This window comes from Hemicordylus capensis, chromosome 2, assembly GCF_027244095.1.
Source record: "Hemicordylus capensis ecotype Gifberg chromosome 2, rHemCap1.1.pri, whole genome shotgun sequence".
In the NCBI taxonomy this organism is placed as follows: Eukaryota; Metazoa; Chordata; class Lepidosauria; order Squamata; family Cordylidae; genus Hemicordylus; species Hemicordylus capensis.
The window spans coordinates 333006308-333027023 of NC_069658.1; the positions used below are offsets into that span (position 1 = coordinate 333006308).

Genomic DNA, 20716 nt, shown 5'->3' on the forward strand with positions numbered 1-20716 from the left:
GTACAAAAGTTTTCCAATTGCCTTTCTGTATTGATTGTTGACTGGTAGAGGCTGGCTGTCCTCGTCTTGCTTCCAGAAATCAGCATCCATTGGCGTGCTGATTTCATTGGCATCTGTCAGTCCCAGGCATTCTAGAAGATCTTTTATCTTCTGTTTTTGGTTGAGAAGGGACGTTCCATTCTCTTCTCTTTCTATTTGGATGCCAAGGTAATATGAGATGCTTCCGAGTTCCTTCACCTCTATTTCCTTGTTCAGGTGTTGAACAATTTCATGACTGTCTTGCCTTTCCTCGTGTGCAAGAATCAAATCATCAACGTAAGTCAGAAAGTAAGTCCACCTATTGTCTCTGAGTCTAGAATATAGGCAAGGGTCAGCTTTTCCTTGCGTGAACCCCTCCTTAAGTAGTAATTGATTCAGTTTCTCATTCCATGCTCTGGCTGCCTGCTTTAAGCCATAGATGCTCTTTTGCAGTTTGCACACTAGCCCCTTCTTTCCAGGTTCCTCAAAGCCTGGTGGTTGTTGCATGTAGATGTCTTCCTCAATTTCTCCATGTAGGAGGGCAGTCTTTATATCCAAGTGTTCAACTTGCATCCCTTTGGCTGCTGCCACGCTGAGCAATGTGTTTCACGACTGGTGCAAAAGTCTCATCATAGTCCTGACCATAGATTTGGGAGTATCCTTTGGCTACTAGTCTGGCTTTGTAGCGCTGTACATCCCCTTCTGCATCCTGCTTGAGTTTAAAGACCCATTTGCATCCCACAGTCTTTATTCCAGCGGGTAGTTCCACAAGTCTCCAAGTCTCATTTTTGTGCAAGGAATCAATTTCTTCCATTGCCGCTTTTCTCCACTTCTCAGCTTCATCAGCTGGCAACCTTTCTATATCTTGCCATGTAGTGGGTTCTTGCATCTCTCCTCCTTTAGCCATGAGTGAGAGTCTGTTAGGTGGAACCCCTTTGTTATGCTTCTGTGAGTGCCTAAGTTCTGGTTCTGGTTGTCCAGCCCCTTCTGAATCTGGCACTGATTTCTCGGTTAGTTCCCTCATTTGGGAGTCAGTTTCAAAGTTTAGGCTTCGGTGGGCCAATTTTCTGTGCCATGAGAAATCACAGTTTTTGTGTTGGCAACTACTTGCCACGTTTGCTTGTGCAGTAGCGCAGTCGACTTCAAAAAGTCCATCATCCCGCATGTGGGCAGTCATGATTAACTCGTCACCTTTAGAGATGTAGCATGCTTCATTTTCAAAAATTGCTTTATACCCGTTCTTGAGTCCATGCCCAATTGAAATCAAGTTGACTTGCATCTCTGGCACGAAAAGTGCATCAGTTATCTTAACCTCATAAGCTTCAGCAGCAGAGCCACAAAGTATCTTTGTTGTCCCCTTGCCAGCCACTCTTAGCTTCCTTGACTCTGCTAAGGTCAGGACAGATCTGTGGCTTTTATTGAGTTCGATAAATAGATTGCGATCACAGATTATATTCTGGGGTGCACCTGAGTCCAGGATGAAAGTTTGACCCTTTGTTGGCTCTTTTAAGGTAATGTAGCTTTTGGCATTGCTCTCCCTTTCAGATAAGCCACCTTGTCCATGCTTCTCCTCCTCCCCTCTTTGTTTGTCGCCATGACTCATCCCTGTGTTTACTTCATTGCCATGGTGACCAGGTCTGTGCCTTCTGAGTTTCCCACTCTTTGAATTATTGCTGATGAGTCACTGAGGCTACTTCACTTGCTAATGCTGGAATTACTTTGCCTGCTGAAATGTGCCAGAGTGCCATCGCTTTCAAAATTCTCCTGCTGCAACTTTATATTAAAATTTATCAGACTGGACACGACAGAATCAACCTTCAGTTCACAGTGAGACAGTTCAAGAGCAACAATTAGGGGTTCAAAACTTTTAGGCAGGGATTATAGGATTGCCCCAATTAGAATAATTTCATTCAATTCACATTGGTTACTCTTCAAAAGCCTGTTAATTTCTAAGACATTTGCTATGTGGGCTTCAAAGTCTCCCCCTTCCTGCAGTTTGCTTTCACATAGCCTTTTATACAGGAGAAGAGCTGCATTTGCAGAGACTTGGCCACATTGCTTTTTCAGTCTATCCCACGCTTCTGAGGCTAAATCAGTATCCCGCACATAGATCAATAAATCATCGCTTATACTCAAAATTAAAAGGCCATACGCGTGTTAGTTTTTCTTGTCCCACGAGGCTTGAGCAGCTTCATTTTGGGCTGGCCGTCCCTCTGTGAGCACTTCAAAGATTCCTTTTGTCATGAAGATCGCTTTCATCTTGAGGGCCCAGGTTTCGTAGTTATTGCCCTCCACTTTGGGAAAAGAAGGAGCAATTCCTGAGTAGGCAGTAGTCACAGGATCCATACTGCAGTTCCTAACTAACTCAGCTGCACTTTCAAAAATGAAAAATGAAAAATGAAATAAACTCTGCTTGTGCCTAGAAGCCTGTTGCTCCTGCTGGGCCCATAACCCTGTTAGAGGTTGTTGATTTTTACCCACAATAGGTAAAACAGCAGAGCTCTGAGGAATGAGCACACACTCCAGTTGCAGAGTAGGTGGCAGAGTATGGTTCAGATATTGCAGCTATTTAGAGAAAACACATGGAGATCCTTGTATGACTAAACACTAAATATTTATTGGTTAAATACACTTAGATAGGAAAGACATATCTCTAATCTAAAGGACTACATAGTGGATAGGTAAGGAGAGAGAGAGATGTTTCCATCTGCTCTCTAGGAGGAAAGGAAGGATTGTGCCTCCGCACAGGAAGTGCTGCAGAGTCAGTTCAGGGGTCATAGAGTAGGGACAGATAGGGAGACCCTGACTCACTGTCTCTACTCCCAATGCCCCTAGTGGTCATTAGGACAGTTGGTGCAAAAGGTCGATGCACTGGAAGTTCATCTCCAACACCCCTTCTCATCACCTGTCTCACCTGGTCACGACTCGATGTTGTTCATCTCCAACAACATTGGCCAGGGGAAGGGTCGAAGGCGCAAGGGTGGGCGGGAGGGAGGGAGTTCAAGGAGGGATTCATTCACTTGCTATTCATTCAGAATTTACTGAATTCTGAATGTAGATTCTCTGATAGCAAATGAGATTTTCAAAACAAACCATGAATCCACTCTCATTTGCTATCAGAGAATCCACATTAAGAACACCTCAGAAACAACAGAACCCTGTACCCCATGGATTAGAAACCAAGTGGGGTGGTTTGCACCCTATGTGCACTACACCACCACTCACTCTGTGCCACCCCAGCACCTCCCAAGTGCAGTTATGGGGCTGCTGAAACCTCTATTATACCATATGAGGAAAAACCTTAAAGACGCATCAACTTCAACAAATCACCAAAAATCAGCCCTCTGCCCAATTCCTTTGAAAAAATTCTGTTAACTTCCTTGCCTCCCTTGGCCATTACGACCAACCCCACACTGCTGTAGGCCACCCCTTTCCCCCCAACGTGAAGCGATACACCTCCATTATACATCATGGGGAAAAACCTTAAAGATGAGTAAACTTCAACAATTCGCCAAAAATCTGCCCCTTGCCCAATCACTCTGCAAATTGGGGGGTAGCCTCCACCCATTAGGCACTACCACCCCACCACAGTCATTTGGCACTGGGACCTGTTTTCTTGATCCAAATGGATTCAGATTTGGATTAATTTGGATTTGAATCGTTTCTGAGTTGATTCGGATGGGTCAGATTCGGACCCAAAAACGAATTGGTGGTGTTTCAATTCGGATCCAAATTGAAACACCAAAAATCCAAATTGCACAGCCCTTTGCCTCTTTGTGGGCCTCCAAACCATATGAAGTCAGGAAGCTGCTAAATGCCATGCCTGTAAAAATTGTGGTTTAACATGGCAGACCCTTTTCCTCTGTTCCTCAGTATCCCTTTTCAGCTGAGGCAGAAGCTGGAATTTGGCCAGTATTATTCTCTCCTTTCCCAAGGGGTCATTGTACCTTGTGTTTCTCTGATGCAACACGCCTATTTTTCCTGTTAAAGGGAAAGTTTACTCCAAATGGGAAACAAGAGTATAGATTTGTTTAGAATCTACAGAGAATTAATAATGTTGTGGTTGATTTTTAGGATCTACGGGGAATTAACCAAATTCTGTGGTTCCCAATCCTACCACTGCATTAACTCGCATCTCTGCATCTGTAAAGTGGCTCTCTCTTGACCCCTCATCCCAGTATTTGTTCGCATATACCCACAAACAGAAACAGCTGACTTTCAGCCGCCTGCCACAGGATCTCTGTAACTCTCCCTGTCTGTGGGAGATTGCTGCGTGAGGTCTTAGAAGCCCTTCACAAGGTTAAATGCCCCACACTTGTGCAGTACAGCCCTTGTGTCATCCAGTAGCAAGAGGATACAAAGCCTCCCTAGCTAAGCTACAGTTTTGTCGGCTTCAAGTCCAGTACATAGGCCAGGTCATCTCTCTTTGTCAGATAATTTCTTGCTGAAAGGACTCTCAGCCACTATTTTAAGATTGTGAGGCTCTTCTCACAATTAGTGAGAAGAGCCTCTAGGGGGTTTGTGGGGAGAGCGGGCTTAGCCTGCTCTCCCTGCACACGAGCAGCAGTCTGCTCTGTGTGGCTGCAGCAGCTGCCCACACGTCTCCTGGCTCCGTCATGGATCCGGCGGGGGCCAGGGAGTTTGGGGGCTGCGCAGCCCCTGGAAGGTCCAGCATGCCCTGTGCGAACGTGCAGGGAATGATAGAGAGGCATCCAAGCTGGGAGGCTGCTTTTCAGCCCCCCAATCAGGGGTGTCCTCATGTGTTGCTGAGGCGCAGAGCTGCGCCGCAGCAACTCACGATTTAAAAAACCAGGTTAGCGAAGCCCTCGTTCCGCAAACCCAGTTTAAGGGGAGGGGTACTTTGGCGGGTGACCCGCTTAGGAACCACCGGGCTTGCAGCCGAGCCTGGTGGTGTAGACGATGGGAGAAAATCGGGCTAGCCTCTGCTAGCCCGATTTTCTCCCATCATGTGAATAGCGTCTGTTTCTGTCTGAATGAAACCGTGCTTTAGGCAACTCCTCTCTTATGTATGTCTGGTTATATCTTTTCTTATTTTCAACTCTGTCTGTCTTCAATGACTGAGAAGTTGCATCTAGTGGCAATGTTTCCATCACATGCTCATTGAGCCTTCCAGGATTTAGGTTTTTTTCTAAATTGGAAGTAAAGCAAGTTGATTTACCTTAGATGATTTACATTCGTTTATCTGAAGGACAGTTGCTTTGGGCTTATAAGTTTTATTCAACATTTTATTACTTTGGCCTCCCAAAGAAAGATTTGCAGCTGGATGTAAATATAGGTCTTTGCAGCTGCTTGTTCATTTTATGGTCAACCTGATGATCTTCACTGGCTTTTCTCTCTCTTTGAAATTAGTTTTAGACTGTGACTGCAGATCCTCTTGCTTTTTTAAAACAAGATCCTTAACCAATATACATGAACAAGGCTTCCCTCCATAGTCCAAAACTATCCAACCCGGCAAGCAACAATATGTACAATTTTCCTTTTTACATTTGTTTGCCATCAACATATACGGCCTGATCAAACTGAACACTGTTTATGTTGTTCTCTTTCAAGCTATATCCCCCTCTAAAGTCCTCACATTAGTTTAAATTTCACTTTTCAGGATGTCAGGCTGTTGCTTATTAGACTGTGGATAGGGCATTGGAGGTGCAACTTCGCCCAGTTCAGCAACTCCATTGTCTGGAGGTGAAGGGTCCTGAACCTCATCCCTCCCTTGCCGATTTATGCGTGCCTTGGTAGAAGTATCGTCCATGAACACTAGGACGTTTTTGCCCAGCAAGAATGGGTGGAAGCACTTAAGGGCCAGGTTCACCACCCAAAGTTACAACCAATTTATGCTGTGACGGGCCTCCTCTGCCGCCTAGCAACCCTGGGCCATCCGGTTCTGGCAGTGGGTCCCCCAACCCAACAGGCTGGCATCTGTGGTCACCAGCATCCTGTCCAGTTCCACGAAGGAGTTTCCTTTGCTTTGACGTTTCGGAACGGTCCACCTGAAGTAACCCAGCCTCTGTATGCTTTAGTTTTTGATCCTGTTGCTGACCCTTTGCTCTGGAACAATACCCATGAAGAGCGATTCCAGCAACTCAAAATCCAGCTGGTGTCCGGTCCTGCTTTGGGTCACCCTGATTTTGATAAACCCTTTACTTTCTTTTGCTATGAGTCTAAGGGATTTACATCTGGGGTGCTCACTCAACCTTTGGGGTCTGATGATAGGGCAGTAGCTTACCACAGCACTGAATTAATCCTGTAGTGCGTGGTTTTCCACCATGACTTGGTGCAATTGCTGCTGCTGCTTTGTTTGTTAGACAAAGCCCACGATCTGGTACTAGGTCATCCTCTAACAGTTGCTGTTCCACATGCAGTTTCAGCCCTTCTTAATGCAGGTAAGACCCTACATTTCTCCCCAGGCAGACAAAACTAGATATGAACTTACTGTATTGGCAGCTGATAATATTCATATTATTCACTGCTCTCCTTTAGATCTGGCTTCCCTCCTTCCTACCCTGGCTGATGGAGAGCCTCATGTCCTCCCCCCTGATTACTTGACTGTAATTGAGGACCTTACCCCTCACCCTGATCTTACTGATCAACCCTTGATTAATGTGGATCAAATCTTATATGTATATGGGTCTCCTGCCTTCGTGATCAGACAGGCAAATTATATACTAGTTCTGCTGAATTAACTGTTCTTGAGGCTTTTGCTCTCCCAGCTCTGTCCAGTGCACAACCAGCTGAGCTGGTGGCACTTACTTGTGCCTGCACTTTGGCCTCTGGAATCAGAGCTACGGTGTATAATTGTCCAAGGTATGCATTGGGGTTTGTCACTCTTTTGGGATCCTTTGGTGGGAAAGGGGTTTCCTCACTTCCTCAGGTACGCCTATTTCCTATGTTCCAGTAATTGCTGCCCTTCTTGAAGTTATATTACTTCCCTCTGCTCTTGCTATTGTATATTATCATCCCCATGTTTCTTCTAATACTCCTGTCCTTCAGGGTTCTCTAGCCCAAGTTGTGTTGGCTGCTCAGCTCCATGAGCTACAATCCTCTTCTGAACTTTCCTCCTTGCAGCAGACTGTTTCTCTCTGGTTACGTGCTGGCTGCACATAAGCCCATCTTGTTCCTGTGTCTCACCAAGGTTCACACATGAAAAGGGGGGGGGATTGTTAGACCAGTTGGTTTGCTCTGAGAGTTTGTCAGCCTGTGCCATTTGTCAAGCGTACAACACTGCAAAAACTACCAAGACTAAGATATTAGCAAGGCCTTGGTCGTAGAGTTCTTTCCAGAGCCTGCAGATAGGCGTTGCTGATTTTGTCTCCCTCAAAGAATTTAAACATCTGCTGAAGCCTACCCTAGCAGGAAGGCTGATGTTGCCACAGTGGCCAAGAAATTGCTCACTGACTTTATTCCTAGGTTTGGCCTACCTCTGGGAACACATTTTACCAATGAAGTCATTCAGATGGTTTGTAAAATTCTTCAAGTTTATACCCCTTACCATCCTCAAAGCTCAGCTAATGGGAGTGAAGAAAATTGGACTTGAAGGCCACACTGGCTAAGACTGTCAAAGATACTGACTTGTCCTGGCCAGATGCCCTGCCCTATGTACTCCTATCTATAAAAAATATTCCAAATCAAAAACATGGTTGAACACCTCATCAGATTGTGATGGGAAGGTTACTGAGAGTGGGAGTCAAATCCTGGGTGAAGTTAGTAAAGGACAGCTTGGTCTAGATATTATATAGTATTGTGTAAACCTGACTAAGGTGCCTCAGTCTCTCTACTCACAGGTAAAGAGGCTCATATACCTCCAAGCACTGAAGCTTGTCATCCTTTAAAACCTGGTGAGAGTTTTCAGCGAAAGGAGGAGAGCTGGTCTTGTGGTAGCAAGCATGACTTGTCCCCATAGCTAAGCAGGGTCTGCCCTGGTTGCATCTGAATGGGAGACTTGATGTGTGAGCTCTGCAAGATATTCCCCTCGGGATGAAGCCGCTTTGGGAAGAGCAGAAGATTTCAATTTTCCTCCTTGGATTCTCCAAGATAGGGCTGAGAGAGATTCCTCCCTGCAATCTTGGAGAAGCCGCTGCCAGTCTGTAAAGACAATACTGAGCTAGATGGACCAATGGTCTGACTCAGTTTATGGCAGTTTCCTATGTTCCTATGTTCCTAACTGACTGGCACCAAAGCGGACTGATCCTTTCCATGTGTTGTGGGTCACTTACACTGCTGTAATTTGGAAGGAAAAGCTACCTGGACTCACTCTTCTCACAGTAAGAAGGTGCACCCACCAACACAGGAAAATCCAGAAGAAGGACTGGCAACCGTGAGGCCGGAATAAACATCAAGATGAAAATGACTGATAAAATGATGATGATGGCAAATGCTGATTGGTGCATACTCTCAATGTTGCCAACTGACCTGTTTCAGTTCGAGTCCTGACCAGATTCGAACCTGACTGGGCCAGTTCAGTCTGACAGCCCCTCGAACCCACCCAGTTCAGTTCAGTCTGAGGGGTTTGTAAATATTTTTTTAACCTTTACTCGCTTTGGGGGAGTTCCGGGGGAAGGGGGTCCACGGAGGTTCTCCCTCCCCCCACCATCCTCCATTGTCACCATTATGTTATCACAGTAATGTTATAGTGATAACGTTGCTAGTAATACAGCCTGATGTTTGCCCTTCAATGTAATTGGTTAACTGGTTCTATTATATACCACTGATTGGAGAAACTTTACAATCCTTACTTTGCATAAATGATGTAACTTTGTTGTATTATGATTGATTCAACGCAATGTGCTGTAAGCCCCTAACTGCCGGGCCTATGTTTGCAATGAGATCTGTAAATGTATAAAGCACTTTTGCCCAGTCTACTTGTGTGCAGGCACCCACCATGTCATGAAAATAAATCTTGAACCTGATGGATGGTGTGGCCTCCACTCATTAAACAAACTCCTGGAGATTTCTCCAACAGAACACACGCACACAGGTATACTGGGTTTCCTCCCTACATAATCTCAAGTCTAGCGGTATATTTATTATGCACTTCAAATGCCTTGGTTTGGCTTGTTGTGTCTGTGTTTTGGGGACCTCATGGATGGGCACAGGACAGGTTCTCTCTCTCTCTCTGTGGACTTCTTTGCAATGAAGATTGGGTCAGATTGTGACTTGGAGTATCATCAGCATTGTTATTCAAACTAGATTGCTTGCATCTACAATAGGTTGTGCTGCTGGTGCCACAGGCTCCAATCTGTATCAGAAATGTCAAAGACATGCACCCAAAAAATTGTGTGCTGTTGTCGTCATCATCACTCTTGTACTTGTGTAGGTTGGAAGGGGGAGGGCAAACCTTGCTGTTCCACAGGCAGAATGTTGTTTTGCATCCTTACTTAACCCGCTTTTATGGACAGGTGCCACAGATGTCATTCGTTTTCTTGGCTAGGTAATGTTGCACCGGATAACTGTATCAGAAGTTTCAAACAAAAGCTTATTTTATTTGCTAGCAACAAAGCTCTTGGGTGCGGCTGGGAGCTCTTGCAATTTCTATGTACCTTTTTATACTAAAAAAACCCCAACACATTCCACACTTGCACATTGCACACAAGCCAAGACACCCCCTTGGAAGCATTTGGGACCTTTGGAGTTAAAAGGTCCCAAATGCTTCCAAGTGTGACTTCTCTCACCCACACTTCTCAAGAGATGAGCTTGCGGGCCTCAATTTATAATCTCCTCAAATGGACATTCTTTCAAGTAGTGTAATCAAACGCCTTCAAGGCAAGGCCTGGGATGTACTGAACACTAAAAGATGCCATCTATCTTAGCTAGCTTGATAGTATTCAAACTAATCATGTTTTTTTTCTTTTCCACTGCTCAAGCAAGTTGCAAATATCTTTCAAAACTGTGTGGGTGAATGGAGGGGGCAAACCTCACTGTTCCACCGGCAGAATGTTGTTTTGCATCCTTACTTAACCCGCTTTTAGGGCTGGGTGCAACAGATGTAGTTGTGTGTTGCTTGTTGATGTGAAATGCTTGGGGGAGGGAGGACAGGGCACATTTGATGCTGTTGTTGGCCCTGGTCTGCTGCATCTGTGATATCACGCTTGCTTGCTTGTTGCTGGCTGCTGCTGTCACCCTGCACTGAGAGGGGGCCCGTGGGGCCATGCGTTCCATTGTTATTGTTTCACACTCTATTGTTGGTGTGTGCTGCATCCACCCTATGGGACAATGGGGACAGGCAGTGCTCATTTCTGCCTGTGGGTGCCTCTTATGAGTGCCACAGTGGGTCGGGTGGTAGTGCCCCAATGGATGACTTCTATCACCCAGATTCCAGAGGAATTGGGCAAAGGGGTGATCTTAAAAGAATTTCTGAAGTTTGCCTGTCTTTGGGGCAGAAAGAGGGCTTGAGGGCAGAAAAGTGGGTTGAGTGGTAATGCCCCAATGGGTGCCTGCTACCACCCAGGTTTCAGAGTGATTGGGCCAACAGGTGATGTTTAAAGAATTTCCGAAGTTTGCGCATATTTGGGATAGATTTGGGGCACAAAAGGAGCTTTGGGGGAATAAGAGTGGGTCAGGAAGAGTGCCCCAAGCAGTGCCTGTTACCATCCAGATGTCAAAATGGCTGCTGCAACCTCCACTATTCCCTATGGGGAAAGTTCTTAAAGATGAAAAACTTCATTAATTCTTTGGTTTTAATTCTTTATACTAGGCAGTATATAAATAAATATTGTATTCAGTAAATAAATAAATAAATAAATAAATAATGCCTAGAGCAAATGGTGGTGTAATGCACATAGGGTGCCAATCAGCCCATGGGTTGCTCACTTATGGGGTATAGGGTTTTGTTGTGTCTGAAGTGTTCTGAGTATAGATTCTCTGGTAGCAAATGAGAGTGGATTCGTGATTTGTTATTGAAAATCTCATATGCTACCAGAGAATCAACACTGGAATCTGGGTGGTGACAGGCACCCATTGGGGCACTACCACCCAACCCACTCTTCTGCTCCTGAAGCCCCCTTTCTACCCTGAATCTGCCCCAAAGAGTGATGATCCTGACAACAACGGCACACAATTTTTGGTGCTTTTTTTTTTTTTTTACTTTTCTGCAACAGATTGGAGCCTGTGGCACCATACAACCTATTTGATGCAAGTAATCTAGTTTGAATAAAAATGATGATGATGCTAGAATTCACAATATGACCCAATCTTCATTGCAAAGAGGAAGTCCACACACACAAACAAGCAGGATGCCCATTCATGAGGTCCCCAAAAATACAGTGCAACCATCCCAAGGCATATATGTGTGTGTGTGTGTGTGTGTGTGTGTGTGTGTGTGTGTGTGTGTGTGTGTAGATAGATAGATAGATAGATAGATAGATAGATAGATAGATAGATAGATAGATATACACACACACACACACACATTGTAACTAGGAAAAGATACCAAGGAACAGATAGGGAGCAATAAGAGAATAGAGACACAAGCAGATACAAACAATATAACTAGGGATTGAACAGAATAGATACAATTAACTAATACAACAATAATGAATAGGGAAGATCATACAATAAGCTGCTGAATATCAGTTATGGGACAGAGGGCAGGCTTCTTCTTTTTAAAAGCCCCCCCCCCCAATCTTTAGAATGGGAAAAAGAATTCTTTTTATAAAACCACAAGGCTACACTACCCTTAACCACCTACTAGTATGGGGATCCCTCCCACACAGAACCCCTGTTCAAATTTCTAAACTAAAAATCACAAACCTCCCTCCAAACAGGAAAAGAACTTCAATAATACAGAATTCCAGAGGAACAGGTGTGTGTTTGTGTGTGTGTGAGAGAGAAAATGGGGGTACACACTCTCGGTCTAGGTGTGTCCAATATCTGTGGTCTGGTCTATGAGTCTACTCTTCTTCAATCTTCTTCCCTGGATTCAGGTTGGGGGGGGGGGAGCTGGGACAAAAGCCTTGAAAACCTGGGGGGAAAGTGGCCACAGAGACTGGGGCTGGAGGCACTGGTGGCTGGCACAGGCAGACATAGAAGGCACAGGCAGGTAGCGATTCTCTCAAGGGAGTGGGGGAAAAACTTCTTCTGGAACAAAAAAGCAATTTAGCAGATAAATCCATTCCCAGGGTGGCATGCAGTAGCTATAGCAGGCTGGCAGGCTGGGCTCAGGCTGCCAACAAGGCAGGCATAGACAATGGCATGGCATCATGGCAACTTGAGGCATGCAATGTGCAAACTAGTTCTCTCTCTCTCTTCAATGAGGCAGAAAGGCAGAATGGTGACTGAATAACTAACTTGCTGAATGAATTGAAAACCCCTCCTTGAACTCCCCCCCACCCTTGCCCCTCCTTCGACCCTTCCCCTGGCTAATATGGGGTCAGTAAAGAGTGGCAAGAGGCAAAAGAGCCAATGGGGAACAAGCTGGTAATGTTCAGCAGGTGGCCATAGTGCTGAATCATGGTGGCCATGAGGGAATCAGCAGTCACCCATTCGTTAGGTCAGCAATCGGAAGGCTGGAAAGGCGGGAAATTCAAAGAGATGTCTAACACAAAATGGAGATTGACTCAGAGATCTCCACAAAATGGAGGTGCGAAACAACAAAACGTTTTGTAGTCGAAACAGGGACATTTCGTTTTGTATACAAAACTTTAGGGTCTTGAGAAAGGGCAATTTGTTTGGCTACAAAACACCCAAAATGGCCCATTTCATGTACAAAATGTTTTGTACCCAAAATGTTTCGGAAACATCCCTATATTTTACATTGGCTGTGAGCAAAGCCTCAATGTGTGCTAACCACACAGCCGGGTTCAGGGAACCTTTCTTGTTAAAGAGGGATGCGGATAAGATTTGCAGCCTGTAGCAGGGGTTAGCTCCAACTGCCATCAGACAGAATGTGTCCTTGGTACGTGTTAGTTTAATTCTCACATCTATACCATTTAAAAGCAGTTTTTCTTGATACATAAGATCTGTATGAAGATTCTCCAATAGGCCCATCTTGTGGCTTTCAGATGTAAAGGCAGCTCTGACAATTAAATCCTCCTTGTCACCTTCTAGCGCAGTCGATTCATGGAATCTGACACTGTCTTTATAAAATAAGCCAGCTGGAAATTGTGTAGATAGAAGGGTCTCACTGTAATTCATCATCGCTTCAATGAATGCCCTCTAGGGGTGGGTGCTACTGCTCTGACTGACAAAGACAGTCTCCTGGTCCCTGCAATGAAGAAGTCCAGAGGTGCAGTGACTGTTAGGGCGGTCCATGGTGGCACCTCAATAAATATGATTCTCTCAATATTGGCTTGTGTTGAAAAAGGTCTAGTTCAGATTTTGTGCACTCTTCAGAGCTGCAGTATATAAAGGCCATTATGGCTTAAAAGATGTCACCTGAACACGTTTCCTTTCCCCCTTCCTCTTCCCCTTCGATGCTTCTGAGGATTTTTCTGGCTCACTCCTTTTCTTTTAAGAGTTTGGGGAGGTCCTGATAGCTGCACACATGATGCTTTTTGTTTTCTTGTGATATCCATCAGTCCTGACCCCCCTTGTGAGGAAGAGGCATGATCCATCTTGTTCAGAATAGCTTGGGAAGTGAGCCCCTCCATCTCCTTAGCAATACCCCATGCTGCTGTTTTAATGTGTGGCTTAATGATTTCCAACCCATGTCTCAAAGGAAGGACAGCTTTCCAGAAAAGGCTCCAAAATATATGACAAATTCCCACCCCATATATGAATGGGGCACCCATGTAGCCTGGAAGGGCACTCCCAGCCTGGGCCCTGTAGTAGTTCTTGTAAAGGGTAGGTTCACCATAATTTTTCAAAATTAGCTTTCCCCTCTGCCTTTCCCCCTTAAAGTTGTAGTCCTGTCCTGTGGGAAAAGGGTAGCTTCTCAACCACCTTGCCAAAATGGAATGGCACGATTTTGTCCAGGTCCGACTTTATCTGAACAGTGATTCTCTCAATGTGGTGCCTGCTCACAGAGATGTAATGTGGCTTGTCATAAACAATGTTAAAGCACTCACTGTTCTGCCCCTTCAAGGTAATACTTCACAAAAGGGGAACATGGTGATCCACCACTATCTGATACTCTACAATGTCTGTATGAACAAATAGAGTGTTGAACCCACCGGTCTGCAGGAAAATGGAATCCTTTGCTGGGTGTATCATGAACAAACAGAGTTTTGACACGACAAGCTATACTTCAAAGATAAGACAACTCTTTGGCGTGTGTGTCAGGTAGGAGCCCTAATATGTAGGCTAATTCTGCTCCTGCAGAAAAGGTGAATACATTGTTACAACTCATAAACTGAATGTCCGTAGTAACAGGGTCATAAAGCAGGGATGCTCCCTCAGGAGCGCTCTGGGTGCTTGTGATTTCATTCATATCTTGCAGCAAGTCTGCAATGCAGGAGTAATACCCCTTTCGTAAGTAGAAGGTCCATTTCTTTAACTCCTTGGTCTATTGAAAGGGGGTATCTGCCGTGATGGTGTCCCAAGTGCATGGGTACTATATCTCAGAGAGCCCCACTCCCCAGGATATCCAGCTGTCTGGCTAATTGGATGGTGAAGGCTGAACTAGTGTTCCGTGGGAAAGCCTTCTTGCTGGCATTACTAGGGAGGATAATGTAAAATCCTCTTTCTCCCAATGAGGAGGTCTGAAGCAGGTACCCAACTATTGAACTTGTCAGGCCAGCCTAGCCACTTCACTAAATGTTGTTTTACTTTACCACACCCTTTTGTAGTTAGAATCTTTTCAGTCCTGTACACTTTGTCCTCTCCTACTTTAACTTTCTGTAATTCTTCAATACAATTGGTGCCAGGAACTGGCTCTCCCATGTACTCTTTTAGCAGATAGACTGGACCTTCAGCTCTTCTGCTGACTTGGTCCACTATAAACAATTCTGTGGAGTAGTTCTCAAAAACTACTTTAATTTTAGAAATCTTGATGTGATCTCCTTTTCTTAACACAGGAGACTTGAATTTTTTATGGCTAGTGCTGCCATAGACTCTTTTCCAAACAAACAGGTTGTTGCTGGTAGTGACATATACTGGCCTGTACTGTATGGTTCTGTGAAATCTGTGGTTATAGAGGAATCCCTCTTCAGTCGCAAGCAGCCAAGCAGGTCCTAGCAAAGGAGTCGCCAAATTGTTATAGCCAGGGATTCCATGTAGTTCGTTTTCTTGGCTAGGTAATTTCTTAACCAGACACCAGTATCAAGCGTTTCAAACAAAAGCTTTATTTAATTTGCCAGCAAGAAAGCTCTTGGGTGCAGCCGTGCACTCTAGCAATTTCTACGTATCTTTTCGTACTTAAGCAACAACACATTCCACACTTGCGCATTGCATACAAGCCAAGTCATCCCTTTTTAACTCCAAACGTCACAGATGCTTCCAAGTGTGAATTCTCTCACCCACACTCCTCAAGTGATGGGCTCGTGGGCCCCAATTTCTACCCTCCCCAGACAGACATTCTTTCAAGTAGTGTAATCAAACAACTTCAAGGCAAGGCACGAAATGCACCAGACACGAAAGCCACCATCTATCTTAGCTAGCTGGATACTATTCAAACTAATCATGCTTTTTCTTTTTCTTTCCTCAAGCAAATTGCAAATATCTTTCAACACCATCCAGATGAAAATAACTAATAAAACTGGGACTGTTCAATTTTCTGTTCTTTGTCTTTCCAAGGTACAGAGAGAACTTAATTGTTAAATTGTCTTAGCAAGTAGTCCATGCTGTAAATGAGACTGATTGCTGCGTATGCCATCATATGCCTGTCCATGCCAAAAGGCGGGGGGGTTGTTTATGATCCCTATTCCTTTAAATGCTACTGAACATCTGCCTATGACTATGCTACCTGGGGAACTGGGCCAAGTACAACCTGGGCAGATATACAAGGTGAACCTCATTCTTACCTATATGTACAACATAAGGAGGGAGAGTTTTGTTTCCAGTGTAATGGCACGGGTTATCCAGTGGGAAAGAGCTCCTGTAAGGTTATGCTTATAAAGAACTAGTATTTTTAAGCCAGTTAAAACAATGGATCTCAAAGTGGGCGGTATCGCCCCCTAGTGGGCGTTGGAGCAATCCAAGGGGGTGTTGGAAGCTCCATGTAAAATTAGGGGGCACCAGGAACCAATCGGTGGGTGGCAGAGGATTCAGCCGGCTCCCCTGCTGCACCTGTGCAATGAGCCAAGGGAGGGGCTCATTGCGCAGGCGCAGCAGGGGAGCCGGCTAAATCCTCTGCCGCCCACTGAGACTCCACTGAGACGCTGGAGGACTGAAGCCAAGGGCGGCAGCTGCCTGAAGACACTGGAGGTGTTCAGGCAGCTGCCGCCCTGGGCTTCAGTCCTCCAGCTATCCCACCCACCGCCAGCCAAAACTTTTCAGGGGAAGGCGGTCACTAGTTTTACATGCAGTTGAGGGAGCCCGCCGACTTTTTAAATGCTCCCGCCCCTCGGAGCTCCAACGCTTCTTGTTTCAGTTATTACCATGTCTGAGGCAAAGAAAAAATGCAGGCAGTACAGTGTTGATTATTTGAAATATGGTTTCATTCCGTCTCCTTCAAATAATGCATTACCAATGTGTATAATATGCCAAAAAGTTTTCTCAAATGAAGCTATGAAGCCTTCTAGACTCTAAGAACATCTGACAAAAATCCATCCAGATAAAAAGAATAAAGATTTGCATTATTTTCAAGGACTCAAAGAAAAGTTTGTAAAACAGCCCAAATTGGAAACTATCTTTTCAACAGCTTCCAAACAAGGTAACGATGGGTTGTGTGCTTCTTACAATATAGCTTTACTTATTGCAAAATCAGGGAAACCGCATACTATTGGGGAAGAACTTATTATACCAGCCATAAAGGAGGTATTACAGACTGTGCTACACAAGTCACCAACTGACATTGTCAAAAAAATTCCTTTGAGTAATGACACAGTCCAAAGAAGAATTGATGAGATGGCTGAAAACATTGAAAACTCTCTATGTAATTATTTAAACACATCTCAGTTTTCAATGCAACTTGATGAGTCAACTTTGCCAGGGAATGAAGCCTTACTTCTCGCTTATGTGCGTTTCATAAGGGATCAACAAGTCTGCCAAGAGTTATTGTTTGCCCAAACTTTAGAAACTGATACTAAAGGAGCATCATTATTTCGTGTAATGAAAGATTGTTTTGAAGAGAAAGAAATTCCCCTGAATAACATATTGTCTGTTGCTACTGATGGTGCTCCAGCGATGGTTGGACGCTACAATGGTTTTATGGCACATTTAAAGGAAGAGGTACCAAATATATTGGCCGTACACTGTGTTATTCACCGGCAACATCTAGTAGCGAAAAACCTGAGTGAACGCTTACATAGCTCACTTCATCTCGTCATCAGAGCAGTGAACAAAATCAGAGGTAATTCTTTGCAGGACAGGTTATTTGGACAACTCTGTATGGAGAACGATGAAGATTACAATCGTCTGCTTCTTCATACAGAAGTTCGTTGGCTATCAAAGGGAGCCAGTTTGAGCCGTTTTTCCAACCTTTTCAACTCAGTGCTAGAGTTTTTGGAAGACAAAGATGCTACTTTAAGAGCAGATTTGATAAAATCAAAACCAGATATAGCTTATCTGACAGATTTGTTTAACAAATTAAGTGAAATGAACCTTCAGCTCCAAGGTGATGACCTGAATCTAATAAAAACTAAAAATGTAATTTCTGCATTTGTGGGAAAGCTTCAAATACATAGAAGAAACTTGGGACGGGGAGAATTTATTCGCTTTCCAAATTAGTCAACAGTAGAAAAAAATGACGAAGATTTACTTGAATATTGCAAACATTTGGAAACTCTGGAATTGGACTTCAAAAAACAATTTCAGGATATTTTAAAAATGGATGTACCTGATTGGCTTTTGGACCCATTTTCCTGTGAAATTTCAGAAGCATCTCCAAACTTAGAAGAAGAGTTGATTGAGTTAAGAACAAATGAAGAGCTGAAATTTAAATTTAAATCTGGATACCAACAGTTTTGGCTGCAGAAGCAGATACCTGAACTTTATCCTGGTTTATGGACTATTGTTCAAAAACTTCTTATTGCATTCCCTTCGTCTTATTTAGAGGAATGTGGGTTCAGTGCAGTAACAACACTAATAACAAAAAAAAAGAAATGGGCTGCAGATAGCTAATCATGGAGATTTGAGAATGCTGTTAACAAACATGGAGCCGAATATTGACAAATTGTTAGAATCTCATCAGGCTCATCATTCTCATTAAAACTTATTCTGTTACTAGTTTAGTTCGTATTCCTGTCCTCTATGTCCTCACTATTACTCGGGCCTGGCCCAACCCCCAGCAGTGCCTTAGGCAAGGGGCGGGGCATTCCAGGGGTGGGGCTTGGGCAGCTCACCCCGCACCCTGGGGGCGGGGCTTGGCAGGGGGCATTAAGCATTCAATTTTTTCTAAAAGTGGGCGGCAAACCAACAAAGTTTGAGAAACACTGCGTTAAAATAACAGGCGCTAGTTGGGTTACGTTTTCCCCCTCTCCTCCACCCGGCTGGGCCCACTGCCTCCTCTGGCCCCACACTCTTGCCTCTCTTCCCCTCCCTCCCACCCCAATCTCTTGCCCTCCCTCCCCCTCCCACCCCTCTCTCTCACCCTCCCCTCCCTCCTGTCCCAGACCCTCTTGCCCCTTTCCCCTGCCCTACTCCCACTTGCCCTTCCCCTCCCCCACTCCCTCTTGCCCCTTCCCTCGCCCACTCCCTCTTGCCCTTGCCCCTCCCCCCCACTCCCACTCCCTCTTGCCCTTGCCCCTCCCCCCTGCCCCACTCCCTCTTGCCCTTGCCCCTCCCTCCTGCCTCACTCCCTCTTGCCCTTGCCCCTGCCCCACTCCCTCTTGCCCTTGCCCCTCCCCCCTGCCCCACTCCCTCTTGCCCCCCCGCCCCACTCCCTCTTGCCCCCGCCCCACTCCCTCTTGCCCCTCCCCCCTGCCCTACTCCCTCTTGACCCTCCCCCTGCCCTTCCCCCCCACATTTTTAATTTTTTTTCTTACCGGCCCGCCGCTCCTCCTCCCGGGCGGCAAACAGTTTACTTTGGAAGCGGCAGCGAAGCAACAGCAGGAGGCGGTGACTGGGTCCGATGCTGGCTTCGGCGGGCCCACCACGCCACGCGGCCTGCCGTGGCCGCTGCCGCCGCTTGTTCATCATTGAGGGCAGCTGCCGAACAGCCACTGCTCCCCCCATTCCCACCTTCAGCCCCTGGTATCAGGGCCCACTGCGGGCTGCCCTTCTGCTGCCGGGCCGGCCCCGCAACCACCAACTGTTGCCCCGCCGTGGCCGCAACCGCCATGGACCCCACTCGCCGCCTCCTGCTGCTGCTTCACTTTCTCGTTTCCCTTGCTTCCCCACAACTCCATTTTAGTTTTCAGCCACTTCGGGACTACATCCTACTCCTCGATGTTCGGATAGGGAGAGAGGTGCATATGGAGAGGGCCGAAAGAGATAGAGGAGCGCTATAGTTTAGCCGACGGATGGGAGCGTGGGGAGAAGGTACCACAGTCCCCAGGCCCAAACACCAAGTGACGCTCAATGGGATGGGCGAGGGGGCGCATCGCAAGCAAACAGTCGCTCAGCTTCAGCGTGCTCCCCTTGGTAACGGCGGCGGCAAGACCGATGTCCCACACATCCCAGCGCTGCCTCTATCTCAACCACTACCACTTGAAAGAGAAACAGGCACATGCGCACAGACGTCCACACAGTACGTTGTTTGCGTAGGGCGCTCAGAGGATGATTATCAGGCACGCCGCCGTGGGTCGCTTCTCCGGGCTGCTCGCTCTGCCGCCGGCCCCCGCCATGACAGCAGCCTGCGAGTCCCCTCTGCTGCTGGTAGCAGGAGAGCCACTGGCTCACTCCCTTCCTCGCCTGCCTCTCCATCACTGTTTCTCCTCCTTTCCCCTGGCGGCCTCCCTCAGGCTGCTTACTGCACTCGGTCCTCTCCACCTCGTCCTGCCACCGCCGCCACACTGCCTGCACCTGGCAGCTCCAGCCTGCTTCTCCCTGCCCTCAACCCGCCCTCGCTCTCTCGTTCTTCCCCTTCTCCCGCCCTGGTGGCTGGCTGGCTCCCTAGGGTGTCCTGGAGTTCCATGAGACTCAACGCCATCCCTGCGGCTGGCCTCCCCACTGTCCAACCTTGCCGACCAACATGGATGCCGTGTCTCTGCGGCCGTATCTTTCTCGGATGTTCTGGGCATGCTCTGCGCATGCCCAGAATGGCCGAGAAAGACACGGGCGCAGAGACACAGGCGCACACCTAACCATTTTATTATAGAGGAGGATGGGGCTAATATAAATGGCTCTTACAAACCAAATGTTTGCTCCATTCAAGGCTATTATGAACAGGTAGCCCTCCACATCGAAACATGCAACAAAGGATACATGATGCCTCTGACCATGTGCAAAGGTTCAATAATTAGCTCAGGTACTCCTAGATCATACTGATGTGAATTCGGTTCATCCCTGGGTCCGCCTTTTAGCCAATCAAACAGACTCCGTGGGAATTCCTTTAGAGGCGTTTATTGCTACTGCAGTTTAGCAAGGTATTCAACGGGCTAATGTCTTTACATTGAATACAAATTGTTTATAGGTGCATCTTACATTTATACAAACAATCTGAATGATGCTGACACCCCAGACATAGTATACGTAGCAATAAAATGGT

General features: G+C 46.0%; 1 pseudogene; it reads left to right on the forward strand.

Annotated features, from left to right (window-relative positions):
• The first annotated feature begins 16506 nt into the window (after window positions 1–16506).
• Window positions 16507–18277, forward strand: LOC128343997 (SCAN domain-containing protein 3-like; annotated as a pseudogene).
• The last annotated feature ends 2439 nt before the right edge of the window (window positions 18278–20716 follow it).